This window comes from Eurypyga helias, unplaced genomic scaffold, assembly GCF_000690775.1.
Source record: "Eurypyga helias isolate BGI_N326 unplaced genomic scaffold, ASM69077v1 scaffold41631, whole genome shotgun sequence".
In the NCBI taxonomy this organism is placed as follows: domain Eukaryota; kingdom Metazoa; phylum Chordata; class Aves; order Eurypygiformes; family Eurypygidae; genus Eurypyga; species Eurypyga helias.
This window is the reverse complement of record NW_010233781.1, coordinates 23,783-47,564: the sequence shown is the minus strand read 5'-3', so window position 1 is coordinate 47,564 and position 23,782 is coordinate 23,783.

Below are 23,782 nucleotides of genomic sequence, written 5' to 3'. Positions count from 1 at the left end.
CTTCTTACACTCTGAAAAAACATCAAATCCATCTACCTAGGAAGGCAGAGAGAGACCCCAGACCTCCTTCTTGCCTCTGCTTGGGGCAGAGGCTGTAGGTGGCTCGCCTGCCACAGAAAGCGAGCAGCTACGTGGAGGCCATGTAAAGCCTGCATGCAAGAGATGAGGAAGAGGGAAGGAAACACAGCTTCTTGGTTTTGTTAGGGGTAGAACCCTTTGTATTCTCCTGCTTTTCCAAATAAGTAAGATCACGTGATAAAGGAGGTGAACATGGCAGAGTTGTTTCTCTGTGAGCTGTTTCTCTCTGTCCAGCAGCTCTCTTTGGGTTTTTATGGATCTTCACATCTCAGACAGCTGAGAGTTTTGTTCACTTCATCCTTGCAAAGGCTTTAGGTTCCTTGAGATGCAAGGGGGTGTGCCAGATAAGCCAGAAGATAACAAAGGCATTTGTTGACTTTCTAGGCCACACATTTAAAGACCCCAGCCTTACCTATTCTCAGAGTAATTTCATGTAGCTGGTAGCAACAACATCAGTAATCTAATACCTGCAAAACATGAGTCTGGTTTTTAAAAATGCCTTAATCAGTGATTAAGACAGCTTTGTCTTTGCTCAGTGGGATGTTTTCACTCTATGTTTATAGCCCTGGGTGTCTGCAGAGAAATCCATAACTTCAGACTGTGTGATGACTGCTGAATAACAAATTCAGCAATTTTTCTCATAAGCTTTATGGAGGGTAGTAGGTCAGCAGCAATTAGAAGTCCAGCAGTAGCTGGAACGTGGCTGTGAGAGTCGTTTTGCTCAGGTCAGTTGTCTTGTAGAGGAGGATTCCTTTGGAGCTTCCTCCAGGAAGAAGTAAAACAGAACAGAACTCTGCCTAACAAAGGTGCAGGTTGTCCAATTCCTTCTCAAATAATTTGGGGAAAAATCAAATCCTGATACTAACTTTAAAAATGGCTAAGTCAGCTCTGACAGCTTCCCAGGTTCATAACTGACACTGGTGAGTACCACTAACTATCCCAGTGAACCTTTCTTATTCCTAGAGTAGATGTGAGCTGTGCAGATAACTGTTGTACATGTACAGGTATTAGAGCTTATCCTCTATCTTTGTGTGTTAGCTCATAATTTAGGTCACACCAGGCTTTCTGTCATGTACTGTTGCACGTTGTCTTAATAGAAATATCCTTTAAGATTAAGAAGATATGCCTAGTGTTGCCTTCTGAGCTGTGTCTGAAGAGTGCCTGCATCAGGGGTGTTAAAATAAAAGTGATGGCACTGCCCTTCAACTCAGTCATGTCAGGTTTCTGTCAGTTGTGAGTCCTCGTAATTTCATTACTCAGCAAGATGCTGAAATTGATTTTGCTTCTCCTGCTGTTAGCAAGGGTAAAATTACATTTTTACTAGATTTCTGGCTTTCAGCAAATTAATGTGGAAACAATCAGGATTCTTCAGGGGAGAACAGGAAGTGGAACAATTAGCCAAGCCATAAAAATCTAACATAAAGAAAAAAAGCTGCCAAGCTACAAGGCCAGTTCTTTCTTTAAAAGTTTTATATCAGTGTAGTTCTACTAATGTGCATTATCAGTGTAAACAAATATAAAAAAGTTCTTTGCTCCCTTTCTGCAGCATGAATTTTAATATATTTTCTCTAATTCGTAGGTATATTTTGCTTGGAGTTCTTAGTAGGTGCACATTGCTTTAACCACTCACAGAATCTCTTCTAGATGATGTCCATGGACTTCCACTGCCTTAGGGATGCGCCCCCCCCCATGCTTGAGAACTAAGACGAATTTGGGGCCTTCTTATGTAGAAACTGCAGACCAATTACCCCAAATGGTATTGTGCCTTTTGTTAGGTGGAGATACTCACAGTCAGTCAGACCCAGTTTAGCTTTTAGGGCACTGGGACACTTGTAACTGTGAACACTTCAGTTGTGCAGGAAAATGCCCCTTTTGTGGGCATATCCGCAAATGGGTGGATAGTATGTAAAGGAAAGCACCTGCCTGCTTTTTTCAAAATCACACTTTGACTCACCTTTTTTCTCTCTGTAGACTGTCCTGAGGTGACCTCTGCTTTCTCGAGTCTCTCTCTGCTTTGGACGTGTGATCTGTGCTTTGGTGTCCCACAAACACTGCTCGTCCCCTTCACTGCCACTGCTGCCATTTCTTCACATTCTTTGTCAGGAAGATAGTGGAGTCATTCTGTCCCTCTTCCCAAGCACATCCAGCCTCCAGACACAGGTCTGTCTCCCAGGTGGTAGATTCTTACCTCACTGAGATGCAACTCTTAGCCTTTGATAACTGGGCCATTTCACTGGCGTGAGGTACATCAAGTGCTACCTTATCCTTGCTTCCAGTGTCATAACAGCACAGAGCAAGGGTTGCCAGCGTGTACTACTTTGCTTTTGCTCCTTCACCTGCTTCTCTGCTCAGCAGTATCCAGCTCTCATTTTATCACTGAAACTACTTTTCTTTTTTTTTCTTTTTTTTTTTTCTTCTTCTTTTTCTCTCTCTTCCCCTCTTCCTCCCTCCTTTTTTCTACTCCTTTTTTCTCCTTTCTTTGTTTTCCTTTCTGGTCCTCGGGACATAGATGTGCCATTTAGTTTTGGGCTCTAGTTGAAAACATATTTTGGAAAGTGTCCCCTTCCTCAGATGTAATCTAGAAAAGAAGAAATCAAAAAGAATTTCCACAGCATCCCTGATGTAATGTGCATCCCTGGGTCAAAATGTGCTTAGCCACATTTAAACAAATTAAAAGAATATTTGACTGGGATGGCAGGAGAGTGTTGGGTGGCACAGGGCCCTGGCTAGGGGAGGAGAGGTATCCTGCTGAGACTCAGGATTTCAAATACCAGGAAGACATGTTTCTCTTTTACCTGACAGCCAAATCCATCTAAAGTCTAAGTGATAATTTCAGCCTTGCCAGAACACATTCAGCTAAGCTAGTCCAGAAAGACTCGAAAGTGTTTTGCCTTTGGTCCCAGACCTGCGCAGGGTTACAGAGATGGCAAAGGCATCCCATCGCCTCGAGCGTGGTCAGGACGCCTGGATGGAGAAATGTCCTTGGCGAGCCACTGGTCTCTCCTAATGTTATCACGTACGAGCGGTAACTTTTCTTAGAACAGTAAGGCGATTCCAGCAAAAATAGTAACTGGCCAGTTTTGCTATCTATGTACCAACGGTGACATCTGGTGGTGTGTAGTGTTAGTGCGGATGCCTGGCACTGCCTTCTGCCAAGCCCTTAGGGGATTTCTCAGTGGTTCCCTACCAGAGATGAGGACGGCTGGCCTGCCTGCCAGGCACATGACTGTCTTTTGTAGGTTTTTAAGAGAAAGGAACAGAGGATATCGCATTTATCCGAAATCTGTCATTTTAAACCCTCAAAAAATGTTTCTTTAATAGGGCTTTTTTTAGAGGTTTTGGTGTTTGTTTTGTCTCTTTTTGTTGATCTTTTGTTTTGTTTTGTTTGGTGGGGTTTTTTTCCTGTTTTTCTTGGATGCTTTCTAGGGTTTTAAACCTTTATTGTGAGGGAGGTGAAGCCCCCCAGGATGGGGCTGGACCTGAGGCCCTGAAGAACCAGCACTGAAAAATGGCAGAGGGTGTGAGGGGAGGAGAAAGGGGAGCCTGGCCATGGCCAGGTTTGGGCTGGGCCTGCAGCCCCACACAGGGAAAGGAGGAGGGTTGAGGAAGGGGTGAGGCCTATCCAGCAGGTGGGATATATCAGGCAGGTTGGGATGTTCAGGTTGAGAAGTTGGGCAGTGTCCTCCAAATCCTGCCTGAAAGGTGTGCTGGCTGGCGGCCCTTGGGAAGAGGCAGCTGGTTTGGGCAGGCAAGGCCCAGGCCCTCAGTGCAGGGCCGTGAGCGCCCCCTCAGTGTGGCATGGTGGGTCCCCTCCTCAGTGTAGTGTGTCCCCTTCGGTGGGGGCTGGTGTGGTCCCCACAGGGTGGGGCCATGAGTGCCCCTCAGCATGAGCCAGGCCTCCTTTGGGCTGTCCACCGGAGACGCCTGCCCAGCGCTGGGCTGGGGAGCATGAGATGCGGCAGGGGTTGGCATGGATCTGTGGAGAGCGGCCGAGGAAACCTGGAACATAATGTGAGAGATGTCATCTGGGAGCGCATGAGATAATGACCAAACATTGGTGAGTTGAGGAGAGGAAACGGGACGCCAGAGCTGTGTGATGGGAGGGCCAGGCTGGGGGGTGGGAGAGAGAAGGCCATGGGTAGTTAAGAGCTTAGAGAAAAGGTGCTACTGAATAGTAAAAAAGAGATCCTAGGCTAACAGATTTGAGGGAAGATATGCTGGTGTGCACACACTGTCCTGCTCTGATCGGAGTAGGCCAAGCCATCGGGAACCATATGCTGTCGTACCACCAAACGACTCAAAAACCCACCAAAACTGGTGGGAACTTTTCCCCTTGGCTTGAGCAACAGCTGCTACGACATGCTGATTTGGGCGGAGGCATTTGGTATTACTAGAGTGCTTTTCAACCTTTGCCATGCTTTTAGTGCTGTAAGTAGTATAAGTTTAGCATAAATGAGTCTGGCCTCAGCATCTAGAGATGCTTGACTCGGAGCAATATGACCGCACAGGTCTTGTCAGAATCGAGTTATAATCTGGTACTTTCTGTGCTGTGGGGCTACATTTATAATTGCCTCCTCCTTTCCCTTAGGACAAGCATGTGCCAAGTACACTGCTGGCCCTAGCATTTCCCCCCCCCACCCCCCCAATAACAAATGGAAAAAGTGAGGGGAAAAAGGAGGTATTTCTAAAGGGAACTTTCATTACAAACTTTAAAGATCAAATCCGCTGGTTCAAGATAACTGATATGTCCTGCTTCCTTGAAACTGTCACTTTATGTTACGCACTAGATGTGACCTGTGAGTGTGCATCACCAGAGCAAGCCAGATTACATCCAGTCACGTCAGAGGTTTCAGAAGTCATTCTGAGACAGGCAAACCCAGACATGCTGCGCAGTCTTGGTGACACCCAGCCAGTTGCAATGCACCCAATTCCTTCAGCGTTTATGCAATCTTTACTCACTCAGATTCATACCAAATAAAACTCTGTCTGTTTGAAATGATACAAATTCAATTTGTATCAAAGCTATTCCAGGTTTCCAATGCAGAGTGTCAGTTTCAGCAATAACAGCACAAATAAAAACTCCTTGGTACTGTTTAGTTCAATGTCCACTATCTTAACCTTTCAAGTAGCATATTGACCTGGGAGAGGTGCTGGGCTCTGTTCCCAGCTGCCAGTGGCCTGCTGCGTGAACCCACCCTGCCAGTGCCTGCCCTTCCCTCTTAGCACTTATCTTACAAAACAGTATTGTTAAGCCTGGGTTGGAGTGGGTGAATGATGACAGCTCAAAGGCTCTTCAGGTCTTTTTTCTCTGGATCTTTGGGGGAAGCAGAACTGGACCTGCTTCAATCATTTTTATTCCAAGTATGCCTAGCAGGGCAACAAATTCAATTGTGTGGGCCAAGATAAAGAACTAGTTCCAGCATCCTGGAATCCAGCCAAAGAACACCCATTCCTTGCTTTTTTATAATCAGAGGGTTCAGCAACTTGACAAGAAGCCATGAAGAGAGCAGCAGTAACTCAGGTGGGTCAGTCTCCAGCTGTTTCAGGTTGGACTGGTCAAAAGCAGTACCTTAAAATGTAGGTGAAAAAAGAGGTAAGTTCTGGCCTGCCCGTACCCAGCAGTTAGCTCTTTCAGTTACATTTTCTCTGTTTCTCAAAATGTTATTGTCTTGTTGCCTTTTACCAGAGTGAGAGTTGCAGGTCCTATTACATAAGACAAATGGTTATTTCTTATGGATAAATGCAAGCTGAGTGCACAAATATGGAACCAAATATTTATATGATACATAAAAACCATAGATACCATATTGAATAGATACCATACCCTATGGTATATAGTACCATAATTTAGTTTGTGTCTGCAGGAGAAAGGCAGATCTCAGAGGCTAGAAAACAAAGTGAATGGATCTTTAGAGTTGTGGATGAAAAAGGGAAGGTGAGGAATGTACGCTGTCAAGGTCAATCTGGTTTTGTCATGTTTTCCAAGATGACGTCCATTTAGAGAATTAAAGATATGCATTGTGGGGTGAAGCAACCATCCCACAGTGTCTGTGCTCTCATCCAGAAAAGTGCAGTCCTCAAAAAGAATAACTAGTTTACAAAATTCAGCATGCGTTAAGAGCAGCAAAGAAAATTCTTCATACAGGTAAAAGATTCAGTATCCAATAAGCAAGATGAAAACATTGTAAGAGTTTGGATTGCAAAGCATTTGTATGAGGTTAAGAGATGAAAACAGAGTAGTTAATGGTATAATTTCTTACAATGACTTATAGTCACCCACAGCAGCAGTGACAGTGAAGTTTGGGTGTCACTGTGTCAACATTAAAGTGCTTTAGAGTCTTTTGGTTAAATAATTTAGCCTTCTACCTACCTGCGCTGTGTAGACAGCTGGGATAATCATGTGCATTCAGGTCTTGTTAATGAGTAGTCATGAGCTGTCGGAAGATGCTCCTAGGTAAGTGCGGTTGTGTTTAGAGTGGGTGGAGATTTACATGCATACAGCATTCAGCCCGTTATTCTGCTGACCTCACTCAGGCCAGCACTAATTTTTAATTTATAATTGAAGATACTATTCGATGCCTAAAGACTCTCTAATTTCATTAAGAACCTCAAAGCCACCATTCTGTGTGGCCATATTCTTATTTTAGGATCTCTGCTCATCAAGGAAGCAAAATAACCCTTTGATATCATCTGTAAAAGCAAATTCTCAGTACCTGTGTAAAGGGGGTTCATAGGAAACCCACCATCTTGTCACCTACTAGTCATATGCCGTATGTTGTTACATGTAAACATGGCTAGTTTACACATGGATATCATGTCCAAAGACATTCTCTCATTCTGTTCAGACCTACTGATGAATGTGAACTCTGATCATAATTCATTTTCCAGGAGGACTTGTTACTGCTATTTAACTTACCTAAGTAATTTCTCATTCTTCCTGAGGCACGTCATCAGAAGACTTCCTTCTTAATTATAAATATAGGAAAGGGTGTGAAAAGGACTTGGACATTGATATATATATGGAATTGTATGTTCCATTCAAGATCATTGTCTTTTGTATCATTAAAAATAAATCATAACTAGTTGTAAATAATTAATTCAATTTCCTTTATTACAGTGTAATTTAATTTCTCTTTGCCATGCATTTCCATAACATTATTGTCTTACTCTCTCTTCATAAAACATTGGTTTACCCCCTCCCCCCCAAGATTCCCTTCTGTTTTCTCTCAGTGGAAATAATGCACTGCAGACCATCTCCATGTAAACAGTAGCACTGGTATCTGTTTATTGCCACAGCCTGCTTTTCAGCTGGGGCTTGCTCATTGCCACATTGTCCATGGGTAAAAATACCGTTTCTTTCACTCTAGTCTGTGCTGGGTTTAATTTTGACTGATCTACTATCTCTTGAACATTTTCTGTTCTACATCTCGTTCATCATGTAAGATGTGTTTAACATGAGCAGGTAGACAGTTTCATAAGATCAGCAAGAATTTATCTCAATGCTGAGGTACGTTCCAAATTTGGGACACTGGGAGGAATGTGAGTGCCAGCAGAAAGGCAGGTTCCCTGGCTGCTTGTCTTGTGAGACCAGGTCTGCTAGACTCTTGGAGATCTGGTATGTTGTGAGTGCTTCCTTCCTTTGCCCAGGTCCTGGACATCACCCTTTGAAGTGCATTCACTTGGCGGTGGAAGCTGCTGTCAAACATTCCTGTATTTGCCTCATCAGTTTTTCAGAGGCAGCCTGATCTTCACTGGGGAAAGCTTGCAGAAGTGCAAACGGCAGTTAGAGAGCTGGGCCAAGTGGCTCGCTTTATGCTTTTGAGAATCTCTTCCTAAATTATTTTAAGAGTTTTCTTCATCCCTCCCTTTCTTGATCACGACCTCAGACTTTAATGAGTTCCCCAAATGTTACCACTGGACATAGGTGTGGACAGGAAGGCATACCCTACGAGTAATTGTGAGAGAAATGCTGTGAATTATTTACCTATTAAAGCTACAGACTTTTCTGAGAAAAGTTAGGGTTTTGAGAGATTCCTCAGTTGCACTGAAAGGAGGGAAAAAATTAAACCACAGGGTTCAGCTCCATCAGGGATATAGATCCCTACCAGCCAGGAAAGCATCTGGCTCTGTGTTAATCCAGGATAATTTAATGTGAGGCAAATGAGCCATTTTCCAGCTGTTCACCTGAACGTGTTCACCTGCAGCAATTACGTCCAGTATCTTTCTTTAAGGTTCTCTGTCTTGGTGACTGCTCTCAGGCAGTGCTGGCTCAAGTTATCCAGAGTGGACATGCTTATTTGCTTAGGTAATGTCTTAATTGCAGGCAGATGATGAGCTTTGGGCACTGCATATCTTGGACCAGTTTGTCTCTTAAAGCCATTTTAGTCTTTCACCCTCCATGCTCCGTGACTTCCTAATGAGCGTCCTCTATTACTTGGGTTTCCTGAAGAGCCTACTGGGTACAAGAGATGTAAACACCTAGGAAGCAAGTGGAAAATACCACTAGGAAACAATGGGAACCAAATGCTCCTGAGGAGACTGGGTATATTGTTACTGGGATGTTGCCCAATCCTTTTACTTAACCCTGACCCATTTTCAGGGCTCCAGAGATCTGCCTGGAGCCATGAATAACTGGTTCCCTGAGAGTGCTCTGTACTATGGTATTAAATCTGGCAGCAAAGATAGCAACCCCATGTGTCATAAGGTTCAGGTCTTAGGTGAGAGCACTTTTTCTTCTTTTTGCTAAAGACTAAAGTAGACGCTTCTTTTTGTTATTAAGGAAACGTTCCTTCTGAACAGGACCAGGGCTGCTGTGTGCTCCTGTGAATGGCTCTCACTAGCTGAAAGAGCAGCAAAGCAACTCTGTCAGCTGATTAAAAAAGGACAGGAAGGGAGTTTTCTTGTAGATGTGGGACTTTAACATAGCTTTGCAGAAGCAAGGCTAATTTTCTTTATTTTAGCAACAACTGAATTTCCCTAATTCAGCCTCTGTGTGTGTGTATATATATATGTTACTCTAGTCACACACACACTTGTGTGAAAAACTGATCAAAGGAGTGATTACTTTTCATTTAAATTATTGCTCTTTGTTGCCTGCTTGTGCTGCTCGGGCAGGTATTCTGCAAGGCTGTGCTGCAGAGGGTCGTGAGCCAGAGTTGTATAGTCAGTCTGTGCACATGCTGTGCAACAGCAGCTAGTCAGTCTGGCCTGTTGTGTGCATCATTTAGTCCTCTCTTGAATACATAAACTGGAGATGAAAAACGTCACCTGATATTCCTCAGTAACTCTGGAACGGTGATGTGTCTTTGTGATCTATGGATTAAGACAAAGGGCTGCACTACAGTGCTCTGGGGAAAGAAACGTTGACTAGAGATGTGGATGCACTATCTCACTTCATCAGATAGGAATGCACTTGGATTGGGATTATGCTCAGCCAGAAATAATTATGTCTGCAACCATGAGAGACACCATTAAATTCCCTATTAAAATAAATAAATAAATAAATGAAAACCGAAACCAACCAACCAAACAGAAAAAAAAAAAAAGAGAAGCCCAGAACTAGTTTTTGCCCCAAGAATATTTTCTCTTTGATTTTAAATGAAAAGGAAAATATTGTACCTTTCAGTTAGGTAATTAGGACTGCTGAATCCATTGACAATTGTTATCATCTCTCGTCTGCTCTCTTCCTCTGCTCAATATATTTCAGCCCCGATGTATGTGTGTAGTGCAGATAAAGTTAACAAATCACACCAAGGACGATGTCTTAGCTTGCACTGCCAGAGCACAGTTGGGGTGGTTTTCTGTATACAACTCACACACTGGCCATGGGTGCATGAAGTATGTTAGTACTTCCTAAATGCAAAGTAGGAGAAAACAGGTCGAATAGGCAGGAAAGAGGTGATTTATAGTTACAGAAGAGATACGGTAAGCCATCCATGACTTACCCAATCCTTGTTTGGTGTATGTGAATATGATATCTCCTGGTATATATTTATGGTCCCACCCAGGCTCTTCTAACGTCATTTATTCTGCCTCTGTTACAATCAGCATGGCAACGGGGCCTTCCTCCCACCAGAAGGAGAAAACTAATCTCACAGCCTTCTCCTCCCAAGACTACAGTCAATGTCCCTCAGTGAATCAGCTGCCAAAGGATGTTCCTGCTCACAATGTCTTCTCACGCCCTATAACTTGTTTGTTAGCTAAATACAACTTGGGTAATAATTCTACTGACACAAGGTAAATGGGCATAATTTTTCTTCACAGTCCCTGCTTGAGATGCTGTATTATATATGGCTTCAGAAAGGAGACATTTTTGTGAAGTATGTGTCTGGATGTCATATTGCACTATGTTGTTATAATTGGTTAAATCATTACAGTGATGCACTAAATGCTTTCATACAACAGATTTATTTGGTCAAAACAATGTATTTCTAGGTACCTATATCTGGTCTATCTAGGTCTGTGTCACTCATTCCTACTTCAGTATAAACCTTACCATTCTCATGTCTTGGGAGGACTTGAATCTGGGGGAAAAGAATTACCCATCTGGAAGACAAAATGTTTGCATACAATTAATATAGAACAGATGATACTGAAAAAACATTTAATGAAGTTCTCTTAAATACAGGTCTCTGGCAGCTTCATTCACACTGTGCCCACTGAACCACTTCCCATTCTCTTACACCGGAATGTAAGTTTCAGTGTTCGGTGTCTACGCAGCTCTGAACTGCCGTGAGCTGACTCCGTTCCATCTACCAGATGTGTCCACCAATGTGTAGTACTGCAACAAGAAGTTCCTTTGGCTCGCAACTGATGCAAACAACATTAAGTCTTAGAGGTTAGTCTTTTGCAGCAGAAACTGAGTGATTTTTTGGTCCAAAAAATAGTTTTCAGCTATAATTTAAATGATCTTGCAGCCGCCTTCAGTCCTAGAAAACATTGTTTGTACTAAGTGATATTACCAATGTGACCACTCAGAGCAAGGTGCTGGGTGGTGGTTAGGACATGATGCCGTGAGTGAGAAGTGGAGACTGGTGCAGAACCATTGCTGTCAGGAGTGGTCAAACCACTTGCATTTTCACCTCCACTTCCAACAAAGTGTTGTGTTCAGGTTTTTGAGGATAAAGGGGTAGGCATTTTTATTCATAGAAAATTCTGGACTGTGTTTCTAGGTGGATTTCCTCACTTCAGTGCAAATCTTATGCGTTGTGGGAGAGCTGAGATTTAAGACATGCTGAGATGAGTTTTTACTGTGCTGTTATCAGTAACTATAAACAAAGCATGACTTTAGGCAGCTTCCTGCTCAATTGCTGGCTGAGTTTGGACAGTGTATTTTTAATCTCCTGTACCATATACAGAATCTATGAACCCAGCCTAGGATTTTAGTTTTCATTCTGGGGATCTAACTTTCTGCACTGCTGTATCCTTTTTGGATTTAGTTGAATCCAATGCTGCTTTTGGGCTGTTGGGCTGTGAGCCTACTCTGAAATAGAGCATAGGTACTGTTTGACGCTCAGTTAAGTTACTCCTACCCTCAGAGAGAGACATCTGCAGTCTCCTGTTTTCATAGTGGCTAGTAACAAACAGCTTAACACCTGAACAGGCATTTAATTTTCACGGTATGACTAGGAAGCTGTGGAAAACTGGTTTTCTGCTCTTCAAGCATACCAGAACTCAGCCATCTTGGGTGTACAGCTGTGTAGACAGGAGACTTACATGGTCAGTCATCATGCACACTAATACATTTATACACATTCTAGATGGAAGCTCACATTCAGCCAGCTCCAGAGTATCAAGGTCCTTAAAAGTTGCTGTAATTCACATTCCTAATGTTCACTTCCAAAAGAACAAAACTGTGTGTCTCTGATACTTCTATTTCATGCACTTCCTTTTAGAGGAAAAGTGTTCAGGTTTTTTTTTTTTCCCCTCTCAGAATATGAGTGTAAACATCCCAGAAAGGGAGAATTTCCTTAAGAAGGTGTTCCTTAGTGTGTTATTAACTCTGGAGTACCTGCCCTGGTGGAGGAATGAGAATTAATTGGCTGGTTGTGAGCTGAGAATGCTGGCAATGGGAGATTCTTTGTCATGTCAAAAGTGATAAGCTCTGATATATTGCATGCTGCTACAACAAAGGTTTTGGGGCAAAGAAATGTTGGTTTGTACTGTAGTTTTAACGTCTGAACCAGTGAAACTGTTTTTATACATGCACTCTGCTTTCCTGGCTTGTGCACATGTTTTCGACACGTACTAAGGATTACAAATGTAACACTGTTCTTGCTGAAGCTTTAGGGTAACAGAAGAGTCCACAAACATAAAAGTTAAAGGGCTTGTGTTCCTTTGGCTTGTTCTCAGTGTTGAAAGGTTGTGTAGATCCTGCATCTTCTGGATAAGTACTGTCTTGTTCAGGCAGGCTGCCCATTTCCAGTTACATAACCACGTCCACAGAACTGACTGGAGGCTGCGTGAACTAACGCAGAAAAAATACGAACCCGCCAAATCCTGCTTCTGTGTTTCAAAACGTACCTGGTGATATAACCCCTGAGCTCTGCTGGGAATGGAGTCCTGGGAATGCAGCGTGCTGCCCCACAGCCAGTCCGAGGACGGCAGGAGAATCTGATGGCTGCTTTCCTACGATTTAGGAGCCAGCCCAAGATGAAAAGAAACAGGAGGGTAGCACAGAGTAGCTTAAGGGGAGGGAGGCAAACTATCTGGAGTGGTTGAGAAATGAGCCTTTAGTATCAAGGTTAACCAATCACCAAGAGGAGATGTTAGCATCTTAAATCTTTAGCCAGGCAGAGGCCCTGTATGCAGGATTTGTACATGCCTGGAAACATAAAACCCATGTGAGATACACAAAGTGATCAAGTAAAATTGCTGCTTTTCTCTGTAGGCCATCATCACAAAAAAGAATGCACTTGCATTCCTTTATGATAGTAAGTATCAACCCTAAGACACCGAGGGGAAGCAAAAATGTGTGAAAGTCAGATTTCTTCACTGTATAGTTTTAGATGGAAAGAAAAGTACCTACCACTGTCACAACATTGCAGTAGTTTTCTCACTGTTAGTATTCCTGGGAAACATAAAATTGAACTCTTTAGGATAACTACTGGCTTGCCAACAAACCCAAACAAGTTGTGACAATCTGCTACAGAGTTGCAAACAGCTTACCTCCTTCATTCTCCCTTCAGAAACAGGGCTTACAGCATAGCCTTTGGGTGTATTTTAATAGACCACTTCAACTTGGGGAGGTGGGTAAACATTCCATGTTCTAGTGTTAGCACATAGGGTGGTTAAAGTGCAGATAAGCTAGACATTATAGTAACAAACACAATTTTTTTCCCACAAAAAATAAAATAAACGTTTTGATTAATTACATTAGCAAAAAAATTGGAGCCCTGATCATTAATTTGGCAAATGGAGTGCTTGCATGGTTTGAGTTTTTGTTTCCAAAAATACAGATGTCACAAAATAATAGCCATGTTGAATGATAACATGGAAAACAGAAAAATGCGGCTAAAAGGTGTCACTGGGGACTTATATTTTCCTAGCCTGTTTATAAATACTTTGATATGAAATCTAAGTTCACCAATATTCATTGATGAGAAACTGATTAATTCTAATTCATCCATCATATGATAGGCAGTCAGCTGTGTGGACATAAAGAAGGGATGGGGGGTGTTCACCTCAAGAAGGTGCAATTCAAGAAATATTTTCTTAATTCTCCTTCCCCCCACCCCCCCCACCCCTTTGAGTTTTACACAGTATCTTGCACATTTCCTTTCTGGTAAGAAGTAGATGATGGAAAATGCACTCTCACTCAATTAACATGGAGACAAGTGAACACGGTGCTGCCCTTTCCTCTCTGCAGTCGGAATCAAACTGAGAACACTTCCGTGTATTGATTTGCAGTGCTCTTTATGTTTAGAAGAAGCACAATTTGACAAATTATTTGCTTCCCCCGCTGCCTTTATCAGTAAACCTGTCCTAGTTTGACTAAATGTCAGGCTATTTTTTGTAATACCAAGCGATGGGAAATGAATCAGAGACATTCTGATTGAATGAGTGAGAAGATTCACTAGCAAACTAGAAAAGACTAATCAGCACAGTAGCTGGCACTTGCAGAATACTTACAGTTTGTGAAAACCACACAGATTATATGTTTTTACCATTATATTAAAAAAATCAGTGTTCTGATCATATGGAGGAACTTCATGAAAGAACAGCCTTTTCTAAGTATGTAATAATAATAATAGACTATATTATTTAAAACAGTTATTAAAAATTATTAAAAGTGGTGCCAATCTCCCTCTACATGTCGACTTGTTATGGTAAATGAAAGGAATAGTTTTGCAGGTGGTTATAACTGATCTTAGTAATGTCATCATTAATTCCCTTTTTTCCTTCCCCTTTTCTGCACATCTATGATTAAACATTAACTAGAGAATGTTTAAACATTCCCTTTGGAAAATAGTGTGTCATGTGGTGGGACAGGAATGGGAAGCTGGTGCCCTGTTCTCTGTTTCTTATTGTATATTGTATAATCTTAGTTCCGGGCACAACAGAAGTTTACCCAAAACAACAATTGTGTCGGTACACAGGTACTGATGGCGTTTCCTAATGGCTCACAAGGATCAATCAAAATGCTTTAATGTTCTCAGCTAGAGCCAAATGCTACCCTCCCTTTATCGTTAGTTGTGTGAGATCAGAGAAACTCCCTTTACTATTTCAGTGACACTGAGAGGAAAACTTAGCTCATGGATTTCAAGCCTTTGTGATGGGGCCTAAGCAAGACTTCAGCTAAACCAGCTCACTGTGCTGTTATGGAGGAAATCTTGAATAAAGTAATTCAATTGCATGAAAGCATTCAAAACCAGGAGGTAACACAAAAACAGATTTTGATCTCTTTTAAGATACAGATATTTTTTAGTACTGTCCATTACTGTGGTGGTGGAGTGCCCTCCATGTATCAACACTTATGCTCCAGGCTATAAAGGTGTATACGGATATTTGTCTCCATGCCTCTCATGCTTCATGTGTGCTTTGGGCTTCCTTGTTCATATTAGATCAATTATAACAGTAAAATCAGCCTCACCCCAGGTATCTGTTGTCTGTGCAAAGATCCTACTTTCACCTGTGCAATTGTGAACATGTTTCATAACATTGTGACCTCTTCGGCAGGCAGGGGTGGCTAAGGCTGAGTCACATCCTTTTGAAGGGAAATGCTGTGTTATGAACCAGAAATACAGTTTTGGGATTGTCTGCACTGTCTGTTCAAGGTATTCATAAGGTGCGTGTAAGTTTTCCATACACTGAGCAGAAATGATTGCCTGTTTCATTAGAACAAGCTCTGGGCACAAGAATTTTGGGTCTGTTTTCTTCCCAGAGTCATGCTCATAGCTTCATCCTGTCTCCTGTTGCTGCATTTGAACTGCCTCTGTCTTAGCCCCTTGTTGTAGTCACTTCAGTTTTTACCAACTAACTTCTAATATTCAGAATGTGTAAGCAACCATGGGAGCTGGAGCCAGAATTTACAGTAACCATGCTTAGTCAATGGTCCTAACCTCTCCAAAGTGAGTATTCTAAAAAGAGCTTGTCCAGCTGAGAATCGTGAATTATGTACCACTCAGTGTATCTTCCACAGACTGGGTAGTAGCCGAATAACCAGTTCTGCTGGGGAGGTGAGGGATATGGCCTTCAACCCCTCTCTGAGAGACAACTGAGCTTGTATCTCCCACTTATTAAAACCAGGCTACTGTAAAAATAGTGTCCACTACTTCTTATTAGAACTTCACAGACATTGGTACTTTGTAAGGAACACAGTCTTGTCTCTCTGTTATGCATTCTTGAATAATGCCTACATTACAAGTCTTTTGCAGGACACAGGCAGAGAAAGAGATGAATTTTAGATCTTGATTAGGTAGAGGTTTCAATGCAGGGTTGACTCTTGGTGTTTGCAGAGTTATGAACTTTCAGGGAGATTTAGTGCAAAAAAAAAAAAAAAAGACCAAACCAAAAAACTTGCAGTAGCCGTGGATTTCCCGTTTCAGGGAAAAGGATTGTTTCATAATTTAGCTTTAGATACTGAAAATCCACTAAGATATTTGTTTAGGCTTTGAATGGAAAGTGAATGGCAGAAGCTGGAAGGAAAACCATGGCAGGGAGTGTCCACACAAAATGGGTTTGTTTTGAGTGTTAAATAAGAACATAAGGAGGTGGAGGGTGTTTAATGCCACCTGGTCAGCAGAGTAGCAGTTTGTATCCCCATCCTACTTAAATATTGATGTGGGCTGAATGCTACTGTGGCATGTTATTGTTCACACGGCTTCACAGTGCTGGGTAGCATGAGCAATAAGCTCATATGCTTCCAGTGAAAGAGACTCTTCCACCTCCATTATTCTGCAGAACATAATTAGTACTCTTCTCGGCTTTGTCAAAGTGGAACAAAGGTCCCATACAACTGGTGTAGAAATAACTACCATTCATCTCCTTGCTGTGGTTCAGGGAATGATGTGGGTTTTTTCTTTTTTAAACTCCTCTTAGCAGGTAAAGTACCCTTAATGGCAAGGAACAAACTAACACGGACTGCTGTCTTTGTATGTGCATTTCTTTTAATCATAAGAAATTGGGTATTTTGAGAACTGGAGATTTAATTGTGTTACAAAGACTTGAATATGTGATTTAGAGGTTTAAAAAATAACAGTATTTTAAAGACAGTATAACCTGTCTTTATTATTTAGAAACTAACTAACATGGATTTATGACACTGGTTAATGTTGAGAACTGGGGAAGGTTTGACTTGTTAATTTTTAAGCCGGTGCTATGGGCAGGAGCACTGTTTCCATACCCTGATAGGTTTCTGGACTCAGGGGGACCTAACACACTGACCGATTAAGGCTCATAGTAAGTTGTCATAGCAGAGCTATATGGCAAAACAGTATGGTTGCTGTTTAAATGCAAACTTTCCATGGCTTAGTAAGAAAAATCACAGGTGTGGCTGAAACTTTCTAGAAACTTTGTTTTCTGGAGACCATAACAAATGGATTCCCACTACTAGGAGTGTGTCTCTATTTACAGCTTCAAGGCAGTAACCTTGAAAACCTTCCTGGTTTTCAAGAGAAGTTTAAAGGCTCAAAACCAGGAGTGATGTAAAATGAATCCAAGAGGTATCATTTTAAAATCTGATTGATTGTAACCTGTTACCTGAATTGGGAAAGGAGGAGACTGAAGGGCTGTTCCTCAGCCCTGGGTTTGTGAAAATGGTCTTCTCCCACTCCATGAGTTGCTGCTGGGGTACAAAGCTGCTACAGTGTTGAGCAGTTTCCTCGCATTTTAGCTGTGACTGCAACTACAGTTTAGCACATCACTCTGTGCCTGGTCCTACACAGTGCCAATTAGGTTCCCAACTCTTTCACAAAGAAATATTTCCTCATCCAGTAACCAACAATGAAGGGAGATGTGTAGTATGGGACCTATCTGCAGTAAGGATATAGAGGCGGGGAGAGGGGTGTGACAGAGAGAGACAGAAAACAGGGAAGGTTATAACAAGGTAGAATTAGAAAGAACATTGCTACAGGGGAAAAACACATCAGAAGGTCAAACCACAGGTTGAAAAACATCATCTGGGAGTGACAGAAGAAATACTGAACAAACCCCACCTATGTCAGGTAGAGTAGTTTCAGAGAGAAGAAAACAAATCTCGGTTCTGTACGGTCTTACATAAGCAGTAGACAGCAGACTCAGGGTAAACTGGGGGAAACGCAAGGCCCATGGGGTTTCATAATTTCAGAGTTCTGGCGTGTGAGACACTTGTCTCTGAGGAGAGCTCTGCAGATAGAGCCCCAGTGGTAAGAGCCAGGAGAGGAGGACTTTCTTCACTTGTCCTGCTGGTCTCGCCTGCTAACGATAGTATTTCTGCTCATAGCATAAAATCCACCAGGCAGGCACCATGCCAGGCAGCAACAATGATCGGGTTCAGGCCTTCACACTGCACCTGGTTAAAATCTGAGTGCTCTTCTTTTTCTAGAAGCCATACTTCTTGCAGGGGGAAACAAGAATTTCAAAATTCAAATTTTTATTCTAAGTAAAAGCATGCCATTAATGCTTTTGAAGTATATTTACAGGGTTTATATCATGTGTACACAGCATCCACTACCACCATCACATCTGTATTCTTGGACTGTGATGCTATAGCAAATAACACCCAGCAGATTCCCAACGATAGATTACAAGACAAAGCCATTTTGGGAAAATGCACTGTAACAATCACTTTGGAAGGGTTTAGGTCAGAAGACAAGTTCCTCCCAATAAAAAGAGGCTGTGTTTCATGTATTTCCTTTGGCATCAACAGTTAATTTTCTGTGTTCATAGGCACGTACATTTATGATATAATTCAGAAAGATTCAATTAAAATCTGTCTTCTCCATGAGACTTTGAAAATTATACTTACAAAGTGATTTTACTTCTTAATGAACTTAATTGGGGTTGAGAAGCATTTATCTCAGAAACTAATTAATTGTTTATTACTTTATCAGAGAAAAACTGGTCTTCTTTTTTTCTTTTTTTTTTTAAATATAATTTCAGCATTTGACCTGTCCTTTTTCTCACACCCATCAATACATTACCCAGATAGAGGAATAGACTGGTATGTTTTGCCGGGTGCTTTTTGGTTTGATCCGTCTTGACCTGTCCCGTTGTTAAACCACTAGAGGGCAGAATAGAGACAAAGGAAACCTTCACAACAGGACTTTCTGCATGTTGCTGGGATTTGTATATGCAGGACATTTATTTTCAACATTCTGCAGCTCCATTTCTACTCATGGTGATTAAGGCCTTATACAGTGAAATCTTGGCACAAATAATTAGAGGAAAACTCCAGTAGTTTTGAATAAGAGTAAAAACTTTTTGCCAAAATTTAACGAATTTGATAAATCTGATGGAATAAGCCTCCTTGAGCACTCGGGTTATATTGCAAAGCATGCTGCAGAAGAAACAGCTCCAAAATATCAACCTTTTTCTGTCTTTTATGTGGTTGTTCCAATACAACTGTAGGAATTCTATTGTCTCAATTTATTTGGTAGTTTTTCTGTCTTGTTCTTCAGTTACTTAAAAGTAAAAAGAATCAGGTGCTGTGTTGAAATAATCTCTGAGTTGTTGGGGATGGGTTTTTTCTTGTTGTTGTTTCTGTTTTTTTAAAGGGAAGTGGTCTGCTCAGTAACAGTGACGATTAACAGCATTCAGCAAAAACTTGATAGCACTCTCAGTCTGGCAACATAAAATTACACAGATTAGTAAATACTCACAGCAATGATCTGGTTGCTAGTAGAAAAGAATATCCCTAGTATACATTACTGATCCCCACCCAGAAAGAATAGCCTTTGAAGCGTATGAACTAAACATAAAAGTCCTTGTGGTGAAACAGGCAGGAGCAGTGGAGGTGGAGTGGGTTCGCATTCAGAGAACAGGTTTTAGAGTAGCAAAGTGCCACCAGTTTAGAGGTGTGCTTGTCACACCTCAGGAAGGAAAGGCCAGTCCTCTTCATCTTACTTCACACTAGTCACAGGGATTTGCACATTTCTTGTGATGCGTTATAGCTTCCATTTTGTTGTGGTTTTTTTTATGCCACAGATGCAACACCTTCCATCATGACACACAGAACAGTAGATGCCAATGGGCCTACAGTGTACAACAGTGAGTAGAAAAGCTGTTGAAATTATTACACAGAGCCCCACCACCTTCTCATCGAGCACTAAAACAGCTGGTGCCAGCAAGCAAGCTCTGTTAAAAGTCCAGCTTCTGTACTTGCTCCTGTGTTATTTCGATTGAAGTAGAAACAAATTTAGGCCCAGCTAAGCAGTAAAGCATTTGGGTAATAAGTACATCATTCACCCCTACTAAATTAAAAAAAAAAAAAAAAAAGTCTAGACTGGAAGTGGGGTTAGAAGGTGTCTCAGCTGATGAGTTAAATAACATCTGTTTCAACAGCACATACACTGGAGACAAAGATGGTCCTACTGGTGAGTACCCTTGGTCCCAGTCAGTAGTAAGTAAGTCTCTGACTTCTGGCAGATTTTTAAAACCTTGCCTAATTTATGTCCTAGTCAGTATTTAAAATACGTGAGTTAAGTTTTGCGAACTGACCTATTTTAAAGTCCCTTCTACTTTCCTGCCAGTTCTCCATGCAGAACCCAGCAACTTCTATGACACTGTTCCACTATTTTGTCCCACTTTGATCTAGGGCTTAATGCAGGTGAGGTGTCAAAGTGGCTGGAAGACAGGTCACTCATTGAAAATACATCCCCTATATGTATCATATGCCTTACTTGCTTGGTTTTGATTATCTATGAAGAGAAGCACTCCTCTATGTCACAGAACAGCTGTTCCCAAGGGTCTTGTGAGATCTGGTTCTATCTTGTAAAGGGAATCTGGAGTGCAGATGCCAGCCAAGAAGATAAGGATGATATGCTTGTTTGATAACTCAAATCAGCTGCTGAACTCCCACAGCTGCCTGCACCTGGCTCCACGTCCCAGGATCTCCCAGGTGAGGGCCTGAGGCCTGGCCTGTCTGGGTGCTCTCCCCAGGCACAAAGCAGCAACAGAGGCAGACAGTTACCAGAAGGAAGCTTACGCTTTTCTGACTGTGAGTCCTCATTTTACTGTTACCTAGTCTTAAATTTTCATGAGTAACTGTGTGTTAGCAGTTTATGTTTCTGTCTTTTATTTCACATAAGGTGAAATGATATTGTTGTTAGCCAACTACTTCTGTGCTTCTGGAAATCCTACTTCCATTATTAGCAACTTGACTGCTTTTTGCAAACTATGAATACCAAGTGAGCATAACAATATATTTTCCCTGTGATGAAGACAGCATTTAGAGTACAGAACAGCTATTAAAGGAAGTAAAAATTGCAATTTTGATGGGTTGCTTTTTGGTTTGGTTTTTTTTTTTTAATGGCAGACAGGTAGTTTCATGTTAGAGATAAGCCTATCTGTAAGAGAAATAATTACTCTTTAATTAAGATAATTATAAAAACAGGAATGTAAATACTGAAGGTATAGTATGCCTCAACATTTTTTCTTTCACATTATCCACAAACTTATCTGGCATACCTAAGCCCTGTTTTTACTTGATGACTACAACAGTATATGCTCAAAACAGAGTAAGCAATTAAAATGTATGCGCTCTCAGGTTTAATAGCTGAAAAAGAATTTTGTTGTAATTTTCCTCGTTTCTTCCACCTTTTCTTTCTATCTCATTTTCCAAGGAACTAGTGAGATTCTTGCACCGATGTCTGATACTGACCACGTTTCCAACTAGGTTTGGTCAAGGGGCAATACTTTAAAAGTTCCTTTAGGTTTCACAAAAATGTGGCCAGATCTAAGAGACATTACTAGTATTGGAAAAGGCAGTAGCAGAGGGTGAACTCTTATTAGAGAGACAGGTGAAAAATGCTCTGAATGCCCAAGTTGGGGGGGGTTGGGGGGGAAAGTAGTTTAGTGTTTTGAGACCACAGAGAGCTGAACCATGCAACAGAAATCAGAGGCCAATCAAACTGCATTAGGTCTGATGATGAAGTTTCATCTATTCAGATAAGTTGAAATTCAAAATATTAATCTCTTGTGTGTCTTCTGAATGTATAAACTTAGTAATTTCACTAGCAAACACAAAAATGCAACAGCAAATTCATCATTCTATTCTGATCAAGGAAAGATTAAGAGAAGAATTAACTCTTTAGGATCACAGAGTCCATTATTTCTAGGCTAGTTCCTGTACTAGTCCTATAGAATAGTGAACAAAAGTTATTACAGATTGATGGCAGTTTTGTGATTTTTTTTTTTTTTAACAAAAATGGGAAGCATGCATATGGAATTAATGTTCTAGAGCAATACTTCTTATACCCAACTTCTAGCTAGTAAATCTGTGTGCAGTCCCCTACTTCCTGTCTCTTTATGTAAAGTTCTTTCTGTGATGTGTCTGTGTTGCAAAGGGACCCATGGTGTTCCTCAGTGACATTCCCTGTTAGTAATGTTTTTTCCAAGTGGGTCAGTTGTTTAAATTTCTATATTCCACTTTATTCAGAAGTATATGACATTGTAAAGTTTGACGTGGAGGATCAATCCCGTGAGTCCAAAAAGCAACACTTCTGGCACAGTTGCTGAGATACTGTAGGAGAGCATTTCCAAATACTTGGAAGCTCTATTGCACATTCATAATGTTCTATTATCACAATTTCTTGTCTCTATGATCTGCCTGTGCTTGTTTTAGACAAATATAGTAGTAGTGTGGGAGTTGCATGCTTTAGTGCCAGAATCCCTATTATGCACTATGTGTATGGGAAATACCTGTATCTCCTGTGCAAATGTGGCACTGTGAAGAAAAGCTCTTTGCCCCTAAAAATGAAACATGTTAAAGACATATGTGGAAGAAAAAAGAAGCAAAAGCATCACCTGTATTACTTTGCAGGGTGTCAGTATCAATACATACTGCTGCATGTTACCTATTTTGGAACAATAGTGGCTGCTGTTGTGCTGAACTACATGAATGTGAGCAATATCTTCTTGATTTTATAAGGCACTGAATGAATCTAGGAAGGATGCTGAGTATCCTCAGTGCCCACTAAAAAGGGAGACTATATCAAATTTGGGGGGAGATAGGAGCACTCGATACTTCAAAAATCCAAGTTATCTAATGGCTTGTTCAAACAGGGAAACTCAAAGTTGTCATGTTCAGAGTGTAAATTCCATGAGCAGAATTGACACCTGCACAGAATTAGCACCTTCTTACCACTGAAACAGAGAATCAACAGGTTATTTATTGCACTTTAGCGAGTGTAAAAAGTATATTCAAAGCCACTAATTCAGGTTAATGCAACTTCCCTGTGTGTTCTCTAGGAGCTCAGTTGTACTGGGAAGAGCACTAAAGTCCTGTGAAATGGAGTTGCCAACTTCTAGGTCTGCCTTTGCTTTGTGCAGAGTTCAGAAGATGGGTCAAGTCTCCTGGACAATCCTTTGACCTCTTATGACTCACTTTCAGCAGAGATAGAACCGTAATTTTGGCCACTTCACACAGATTAGAGATTGTAGCTACTGATACTTGCAAGTATTTTAAGTATCTCTGACTGATGATGTAATAATCCAGTGAAAAATTGTACTGGTCTTTCTTGGAAAAAATACCAATTCAGATCAAGCACACAATGTGACAGGTTTGTCTGCACAAGCACTTCAGAAGCTGGTGCATGGCCCTCCGGAGTGTTGTCTATCCAGCATCACTTGCAACATGAGTAAAATCAGCAAAGACTTCCCCTGACTTCAGGGGTATTTGGATTCGGCCTTAGGATTACATTAACTCTTTTGGTTATTGACATGTTAGCTTACTGGAAATCTTTAAAATTTAAAAAAGCTTCTTTAGAAAACCATTCCAATACTATATTTTCTTGTACCCAAATAAGGAAGTGTTGCATATCTCCAGAGGGTCTGTTTCCTAAATTTCTAGTTTGATTACTGCTTTGTTGTAGGTGGGATGTTCTTGAACAAGTTATGATGGTGAATACAAAATCCTTCTCTGAAGCTTCTGGAGGTTTTGACTTACTAATTAAATCATAAAGATGACCAGATGCCCTTTCATTAGAACAGTCTTTGTTTGGACTCTACACTAAGCAAAATGCTCATAAAAGCAAACTGGTCATCCTAACATTTTTAAAGAAAATGA